Source organism: Perca fluviatilis, chromosome 6 (genome assembly GCF_010015445.1).
Source record: "Perca fluviatilis chromosome 6, GENO_Pfluv_1.0, whole genome shotgun sequence".
Lineage (NCBI taxonomy): Eukaryota > Metazoa > Chordata > Actinopteri > Perciformes > Percidae > Perca > Perca fluviatilis.
The window spans coordinates 26,310,138-26,320,137 of record NC_053117.1 but is presented as its reverse complement, the minus strand read 5'-3'; the positions used below and the strand labels follow the sequence as shown (position 1 = coordinate 26,320,137).

The 10,000-nt window shown below is 40.1% G+C and overlaps 1 pseudogene; it reads right to left on the bottom strand.

Annotated features, from left to right (window-relative positions):
• Window positions 1–61: 61 nt before the first annotated feature.
• On the bottom strand, window positions 62–4,167 carry LOC120561051 (annotated as a pseudogene).
• Window positions 4,168–10,000: the final 5,833 nt, after the last annotated feature.

Here is a 10,000-nt window from a genome sequence, read left to right as displayed (position 1 = left end):
CAGACTACCAAGAGACCGATGGTCACATTATGAGAAGATTATGTGCTCACACAACCTTTAATAATCCCTGCAGTGAACTTCTCAGATGAGATAAAATGGAGAGGGTCAATTAAATATCCTTCAATTACAATATTTAACAACAGCGAGGACCATAAAAGGCACGCAGCCTTTGAGGGCACAACTGTTTTCCTTCGTGGTCTGGGCGGTTTCACATCAACAGAAACGGTGTGGTCTCATGTTGTTCTATTATACTTTTCAGTAAAAAAGAGAATTTCCCAAGAATTTTCTACAGGGCGATAACTTCAAAAATATGTTCAAAGTTTGTGCGTTTTTGCTTGGAGAAACCTTCTAACAGGCACTTTATTAAGACCATATTACATGATGTTTGTGCTTTAAATTGATTTGGGATGTCAGCTTGTAATCTGAATGGTAGAGACAAAAGACAGGATGTCTCATTTTAGGCTCATTTTGCAAAATGCACTGCAGAAAGGTTCAAATTACTCAGGACAGGAGTAAAGGAATGTCTTTCTGAGTGTACTGTATGTGATGCCAAAGAGAAAAGGGGATTGGGTCTGAAGACTATTGCTGAGATGGTCCCACTCAACATGCACATTAATATAGCATGTTAAAGTTGTGTGTGTAAGATGATTGATTGGATGAGCCAGGAGTTCAGGAGGAGCAGGATAATCGCTGAAACACATACATTAGGGTGTAGCGGTCACTCTCTCAGTCACAGCTGGGTGGAGGATGTGGTACTTCTGACAGTTTTAAGAAGCAGTTCACATACACGCCGCCCCCTCTGGAAGACAACGGAGCTGCTTTTCAATTATACACCGCAGGTACGTATACCTGCAAGTACAAGCATACAAATGCAGAGAGAAGAATTAAATGTGTGTGTCTGCGAAGATACACTTAATAATAATTTAAATACTATGTTTTGTAAGCTCAAAACAAACTGATGCACATGTAGAAGACTGTGGCCATTTTCTTGTACCTTCTTCTGAGTTTCTGCACCTCTCTGTCCTCCTCCTCCTTCAGTTTGGTGATGAAACTCTGCAGGACTGGCATTTCAAACTTGATATACTGTGCCACCTGGTGGAAGGGAGGAGAAATCGAATGACAAAGCACAAAAAAAAAGAGAGACTAATTTGTGTACTTCAGTCACAACAAATCTAGTGACTTACATCATACGTGACTTCTTCTCCGAGGTCTTCCTCCATGAGGAAAACCTTTGCAGACCTGCTCACATGGACCCTGAATCACTCTCAGCACCAGAGGATAGCCTACGTCAGTTTCAGCCACGCCTTCTGGAAACATCAACACATCCACATAGGCATTGGTTAACAGAGCCAAAAGAACAACTAATGTACTGTACATATATACCGTCGCGAATGAACTAAATAATTCACACTCACCTCCACTTGTGCATGGACGGTAGGTGGAGGGCAAAATCATCTGGGCTGTTTTCAATTTTAAACTTGTTGAGGAGAACTGGCACCTTGAGGTGTCCTCATGCAGCTGTTGATCCTAACATTAGTCATCGAAAGGAAAGAAGGAGTAAAACACTGATGTCTGAGAAAAAAACATTAGAACATGAATTTAGTTTCCTATAACTTTATGTGTGTATATTTGTGTGCAGATATACACACACAATTGTTGCCAAATCCAGCATCTGTTTAAATGTAGCACATAAACTCTCTGAAACTAACAAATGTTTACATTATTTGCATACAATTATCAGACTCTTCAAGGGATCCACTGACAAACACTTGGGACTGGCATCACCTTATGGTTGTAGAAGTGTCCATTGATAGAGAAGCGCATGGCGCCAATTTTCCTCTGGTCGCCGGGTGACCGTCGCTGGCCCCGTCTCACAACACCGTGACGCTTCTTAGTTCTGAGCAGCTGAGCAGAGCTCTCACTGTCTTCTGTCCAATCAACAATCATTAATATCAGTTATTATTCAGTGTCTTAACATAGGAAAAGAAACTTGTTGACTTAGCTTTGATTAAGAATTAACAACACTGACTATTACTACCGCGATAAAAGGCATATTTTGGGCGGCTGTGTGTGTTATTTGCTAAGTGTTACGCTTAAATGGTCAACATCTTCACACTGAATTTAATCACACCGCCATCATGACAGTATGCGCCACCTGGAAACAACTGGAAACAAAAGAGTATTTCTATTATCTGAGATAAAGACAGGATGAAGCAAATATGGGAGAAATGCGACATTTTGTATCACCATTGTCATATTCAAACCTCCTTTAAGGGTTGAAAAAGAACTCTAAAAGAACTCTGGACAAACTACAAATACGACTTTAATTTCTTCCTCACGCAAGTCGCCATGTTGGAGATAAGAGGTCTCCCACCCAACAGTGATGGTGTATGTTTTATAAAGCAGCTGAGGGTTAATTAGATATTTGGTCCACAGTTAATTTTGATCTTAGTCTCGCTTTGCCAGACCTTTCCTCTACAGCTGTGGGAGGGGGGTCCCCGGCTAGTCCACACAGCATTCTGGGATGGAAGAAAACGGGCTCTGGTTTGTTGGCATTTCTTCAAACCAATCGCAATCGCCATGGTCGGGCGCTATGCGGTCGCTGCAAAATATGGATGTGTGTACGTTCAAAAGGTGTTTTAGTCGTACGACAGAAAAATTAGATTGGACAGATAGTCTAGCTAACTGTCTGGATTTATCCTGTAGAGATCTGAGCAGCAGTTAACCCTAGTCCTCATAAATCGATCAGAGTTTAATATTCCAACACAAAGAAAACTGAAGGTAATGGATATCCGGCTGAAAAGAGTGATATCCCGCAGAAGGCAACGGAGCAATCCTGGAAGTGGAACATCTTGATATACACTTAATGACGTGAATGCTATGTTTCTTTTTCTTTGTCTTGGGAACTGAAAAAGCTAAACTGTATTATTTATTAATTCAGTTGTTTTGGATTGATATATGATGTTGTTCACTTGATCATATTATTAGCAGGCCGGGTGACATACAGTTTGCTACCATATTTATACTATCAATAAAGCGCTCTCCTCTTCTGCCTGCTCTTCCATCACACCGTCGTCCCTCTGGTTGGCTGTCAGGTTCTGTCACTTCTACTGTGGGCGGGCTCTCTACTGTGTCGCTTTTGTTGACCATCTGTGCTGTTGGGGAACTTAAAAACGGAGACAATAGAGAGTAAAAGATGAAGAGACTGTAAAAGATACAGACGGAAATATTTTGTAGATACAACTGAGCTGTAGATCAAAAACACTTTGATTGTTTTTGAGACAGAAGTGAGGGGAGTTACAGTATAGAATTGTGCAGTAAGTCATAATGTCAACAGTGTCAGACTTTAACTTTGAGTAAACACATTACAACAGAAAACACTTGATACAGAGCTGGCTTCTATTATAAGATTTCCGTCAAGCAGCAGCATTTTGTTAACCACCTATACACCACAAGGCATGGTATATACGCCACATCCCTGTTGATTAGTTTCAGCATGTGACAGCTGTTCCTCTTTTGTTGATACAGTTTTCGTGTTCTGTGGGAGTATTTCCTTTGATATTTACAGTAATATTAGCTTATTTTTGACTGATGTACCAGCAATATCAGTATGGATTATTTTGGCCTCTTTGGAGCTTTCTGTTGAGAGGTTGTCTGTATATTGTTTTGAAAACTCACCAGTTAAAAAAACTAATTGCTAGACCTTGTTTTTTGTTGCCAACGGGTGTCCAACCTAATAAAAAGCAACTTTACAGCTGTGGTGTTGATGTTATTTAATCTATTTCCTGTAAATTAGCTTCTAATGACCTAATGGGATTACAGACCTTGAAAATGGTCGCTCAAACAAACCTGTTGGGAGCACAAAGCTTGGGGCAAAATCCAAAACTGAGCCTGGGACATGTGTTAAAAGGTTCACTTTTTGCTAAGGACCATTGCCAAAAGGGGATTTAGCAAACTGTGGAAATCAATTATTTAATTTAACTTCATTATTCATCTGACAAACACATAATCTTTAACCGTACCCTCTCCCCTGACCTGCTGTGTATCACCATTTCCGGTCAGCGAGTAAAACAGGATCTGTCTGGACCTCTTTTACCCCTTGACTGTCCAGATTGCAACCCGAAAGTGCCAGGACGAGGGGGGGGGCGGTCGGATGCGTCGGGTCATCCTGCATCTGAAGCCTGATTGGTCGCCGCCAGACCCTAGAAGATATTCAGCAAACCTCGACAATCAGCTCCCCCCTCTTCCTGTTAAGAGAGAGGAGCTGTGGTCAATGCACATACACACACACACACACACACACACACACACACACACACACACACACACACACACACACCACACACACACACACAATACATACACACACACACACACACACACACACACACACACACACACACACACACACACACACACACACACACACACACACACACACACACACACACACACACAAATATGACAAATAATACACAATGGACCGCATTAACCCCCCTTTGGGATACAGTGTGTGTAATGGGTAGGGTATATTAAATTGCAAATGACCGAGAGAAAAGTAAAAGGGCGCACAGGCAGGCAGACAGAGGTGAAGAGGAGGATAAAACATAAAAATAAGAGCGCAGCCACACACACACACACACACACACACACACACACACACACACACACACACACACACACACACACACACACACACACACACACACACACACACACACACACAACACACACACACACACACACACACACACACACACACACACAATATCACACACACACACACATAACTGTAAATGCCCACCTCTGTGTGTCTGAGCTTGCAGATTCTGGTCCTCATAGTAGAGGTTGTAACGCCTTCAGATGTGAGAGGATCTAAGTTGTCCTGAGACAGAGAGATTTTGAGTCAGTGAGTAGGAAATGCTGTTTAAAAAAGGCGCACTGCCACTGATTTTTACATGTTCACATATCTACTTATAGAGACTTGAAATATGCTAAGAAAGGTAATTCTGTTTGGCTACAGAATCCCAACTTGCTCTGGCTGTCTTTAGGTAATATGTTGGCTTTTTAATGAGGTTTTGATCAGAAAGCACTGTATCATTCATATTTATATATATATATATATATGTGAAGTTGGTGACCATCTTGGTTGTTTTATAAGTGTCTTGTGAGGCGACAGTATATGGGCTGAGCACCATGTGGTACCTACTTATACCTAAGTCAAGTTGTTACATACACATCAATCAAAAATGTATGTATGCTTGGAAAATGGTAAAGTATGCAGAAGTTTGTTATTAACCCGTTGAAAGTTGTAAAACCAGTGTTGTAATTTTAACCATTTTGACACACTGTTATTTTAAACCATAGACTGAATATTTTAACATACACATACCAAAGGTTAATAAAGGGTAAATAAACTGGTACAGTATATGCAGGTGTTTGTATAGGTGTATGTGTGTGTGAGAAACCCTAGCTAATCCTTACTTCCTGATGAACTTGTTCTTCCAATCTGAACCCCCGTGACTCTGTATCATCCATTCTCAGTAAGCATGAGAGGAGCTGAGACAAAGAAGCAACACAGAGTACTAGATTTTCATCCATCATGATTTCAGTCTCATGACTCCTCATGACCAGCAGCGAGCAACAGACATGAAAAAAAGCAAGAAGCATGGAGAGGAGTAGAGGCTAACTGCAGCGAAGAGGGGAGAGGTGAAAGCCTCCAAGCCCCACAAAGTAAAAGCAAACAACACAATCTGATCATATCTAAGTTTCCAGTCAATGCATTTCCTTTAAGAGACCAATCAACTCTGAGTTAACGGTTTAAACATTTGGGTGTGATGGAGTGAGACAGCTGCTCTCCACACTCTCTCTTCCCTCCCTCTTGCCTACAATATTTCTTTTCTTTCCCTGTCACCCCTTTTAATTCTCTCCTCTCATGTCTTTGTCTCTCTGCACACATGCAGTTGTTTTAAATGGCACTCAGCCATCACCTCGTAGAGTTTTTTCTTCCTCTTTGCTAAATGTTTGTGTGTTATCTGTCTCTTGTGTATTCTGCAGAGGGGCGTAGGACAGAAGTCCCAGGAAGGAGATAAACAGGTGGATGACACATGTGCCACCTGCACAGCCAAATCATATTCAACTGCTTAAACATTTATCTCTCAGCAAGCTATCATATCCATGTATCTATCATATTTGTATCTATACACAGTAAAAAAAAAATGAAACTAGAAGGACACTCGGAGAGTGCAGACTCTCCACCAAGGCATAGCCCTATCTCAAAAAGGTAATGCAGTGAGAATTTTACCAGTAGGGTCCCTATTTTCCGATATTCGGCCACCACATGAATGCAGCACAAACGCCTCTAATCGGAATGGTTAATGAAAGTTAAAAATAATTTGTATATCCGTCCCGCGGGTCACTCTGCTCCAAAGTTAATGGGCTCTTCCTTGGCCCATGCTACACCCTTTCCACCAGGTTTCATGAAAATCGGCAGTAGTTTTTCCTCCACCCGCTTGACAGACAAACAAACCAACAAACGGACAAATGGAACCGAAATAAAATAACCTCCTTTGGTGGAGGTAATAATTGAGGAAAAGAACTGCATTTCACAACTCATCCAAGAGGATTCATCTCCAACTCTAAAAGTTTGGACATTTTATTCCCCTGACAACTGAAATAAATATTGCTTGCTCTTTCGTATTAGACTAGTCATGCTTTGTCCACCACTTACTGGAAATATCAAAAAATGATAGAATGGATTGCCATAAAATTTGGTAAAGACATTCATGGTCCCCAGAAGGTAAATCCTACTGACCTTTCTGGCTGGTGCCATAATGAGGTTGACAGTTTTAGTGAAATATCTCAACAAATCCTGGGTGGGTTGCTATGAAATTATGTGCAGATATTCATAGTGTTAATGACTTTGTGTTGCTCTGACTTTCGCTAAAGATTCTCACTCTATCCAGTAAAAATATCTCAACAACTACTAGATTGATTGCCACACACTTTTGTTGGAGACATCTCATGGTTCCTAGACAATATATCCAAATTAAGGTGGTGATCCCCCTGACTCCTCTAGTGCCATCATCAGGTCAAATTTTGTCTAGTACTTTGGTTTATGACTGAATACCTGCAAAACTGTCAGTCTCAGCTGTACTTTGTGTTTAGTGCTAATGAGCAAAATGTTTGCATGCTGAACTAAACTAAGGTAAATTACCTACTGAACATCAGCTTTGTTAGCATTATTATTGGGAGCATGTTAGCATTTACATCGAGGGTAGTCTAGTGTATTTTTCTTTACAGTTTATTTTCATATGCTATCAATATAAATGAGCACACTTTTAAACTTGTAAAATGCTGTGTAATCCACCACAGTAAACATCCAGTCTGCATTCATCTTTTAATGTTATATTATTGTTGTTACAGTTTAACCGCAGAGCCTATTCTGCGCCTCTATAACATATCAACTAACAAAGTATTAATACTACAAGTCAGAAAGACATTACTGCAAAATAAAATGTGGTATGAATGTCAGTTACAAGCACTACAAGTGGTCTTACCGTAGTGAAGGCGGTGTGGTCTTGTTGAATCACCAGAAAGAGGGAGCGTAGCAGATAAAAAAAGAGAGAGAGAGAGAGAGAGAGAGAGAGAGAGAGAGAGAGAGAGAGAGAGAAAAAGAGAGAGAGAGAGAGAGAGAGAGAGAGAGAAGTAGTTAAAGGTTAAGGCAGGTAGACCCTGTATTGTATCCTCAGGTATTAACCAGTTTTGTCACTCAGGTGTCGGTTTCAAGCGTCTTTCTTTGTGTGACAGCAAACAGAAAACGAGAAAAAATGGAGGGCGTTTAAAGGAAGTGCTCCCTTCTGGTTAAATCACTCTCCTTCAGTCACACAGGAAACTGACACTAGTCCTGACCACCCCGACCAAACTTCCCAATTCAAGCAGCACAGATGAATTATCATGCCACTCAAACAAAGAGTTACACACACACACACACACACACACACACACACACACACACACACACACACACACACACACACAAAACACACACACACACACACACACACACACACACACACACACACACACACACACACACACACACACACACACACACACACACACACACACACACCACTTGCCCTCTTTCCTGATACCTGATTAGACACAAACCAAACATTGTATAGTAAGCAAAGATATTCAAACCTGACAATCGGAATAAAGTAGCAACTTAAAAAACACACACTGCTGATAAAATAACCTGAGCCTGTCAATCTCTGAAATAAACGTGTTCAGTTTGGGGGACACATTAAATATTAAACACCAATCAGCCCAGCCCCATGTGAAGGTCTATCAAATCTTCAGCACCTATATTAGCCCTGGCAAGCTGCATACAAAGCTCAACCATTCAGCTACACAATGGAAATCATTAGTCTTTAATATTGTAGTCGTGGTCAAGGGCGTTGTGTTGGTAGACTCATTAGCTGGTGATGCCAGCGGTCAGGAGACTGACATGTGGCCGGCTGTCAAACCAAGACAATGTTGTAATTGTGTGCCACAAGACCAACTTAGTCTTTATCCCTAGTGTTGTCCTTCGGTCCCGTGACCAAGGACAACAAAGAAGGGTTTTAATACAGCACCTTGGTGCTTTTTGTACAGCATTTTGGTTATGCTTGGCTGTGTTTAAAATGTGCTCTTAGAAATAAACTTACTTTACTTACTTTTACAAGAGACAGGGCTTAGAGAGCAATTTCACAACAAAGTAAACGGAAGTACATAACTCCTGGGTTGTCCTTCAGGTCACCGGACCAAGGACCTAATGAGGCTGGCTACAGCACACAAGCAGTTAGGTAGGCCTCAGTACAGTTTACATACATTTTACCACTAGTGCCAATATGATACCAAAATATTTTTTTAGATACATTTCTCTTGAAACATGTTTTTAATTAACAAAAGAAAACATCTCAAAAAAGCCTAAAAATGGTTAACATGTTTAAACCAGCAATTAAGGCAAACAAGACTATGAGTCTGATCTAGACATTTGATGCCAATACCCTTGTGCTACCATTCAAAAAAGTACTGAGTTCAATAACCAGTTCTAGGAACATAACCAGAAAAACTAATCCATCTCCTATGGCACAATAACCCAATTAAATATGGTGTAGGGTAGGTTACTGAAGAGAATAGATGTGAAGTAGGATAATGTGCAAGTAGTTTTACATTCTATTTATTTGTGACATTGTGCAATATACTCCTTTTACTGTATTCTATTTTATTTATGTGTTAGATAAATAGCGCTGTAGATGTCTGTTCAATGTTTGTGTGGTGTGGATTGTGTGCTCAGTATGCCTGTACTGTACAACAAATTGCCTCCTCGGGACATTAAAGTTTTCTAAGTCTAAGTATTTTATATACTGAGGTCATGATTCAAAATCCCTCCAACACAGACACCCAAAAAAAAAATTTCTTAATAATAATTTATTCATTTATTATTTATTTAGTTAACCTTGTCCAATTATTTTTTCTGTATTTTCTTTCAAAAATCGAGGGACTAAATGCTGTTGTCTAATATGAACTGTTTAGTTTGTCGTCCAAATAACTCAAATTAAAATCTATAGAGTCTAAAAATAAATGGCATTAGCTCTGAGAAAATACCGCACTCGTATCGGAGTTTCAGTTGAAGAAGAACGAGGTTGTTAAAAACCCAAAGTTCACAGAAAAAACGTACCTGTGTCCCAGGTATGTAATGAGGTATTGTATTGGCAATCATAACCTACATACAACTTATTATGTTTCTTTTGTCAAAGGGCATCTTACAAATCTAGTTTGGATTGGAATATTGCTCTCAAAGTACCACCTAGTTAACTTCAAAACATTGTCGCTGTAGTATTGATATTACAATCTTATCTTGTCAGTATTTTCCAGCCTTACTATAGTAGAATATAACCTCTTTAAATTCTACTATAATTTAATATTAACACACCTGATGGAAGCCATAAAG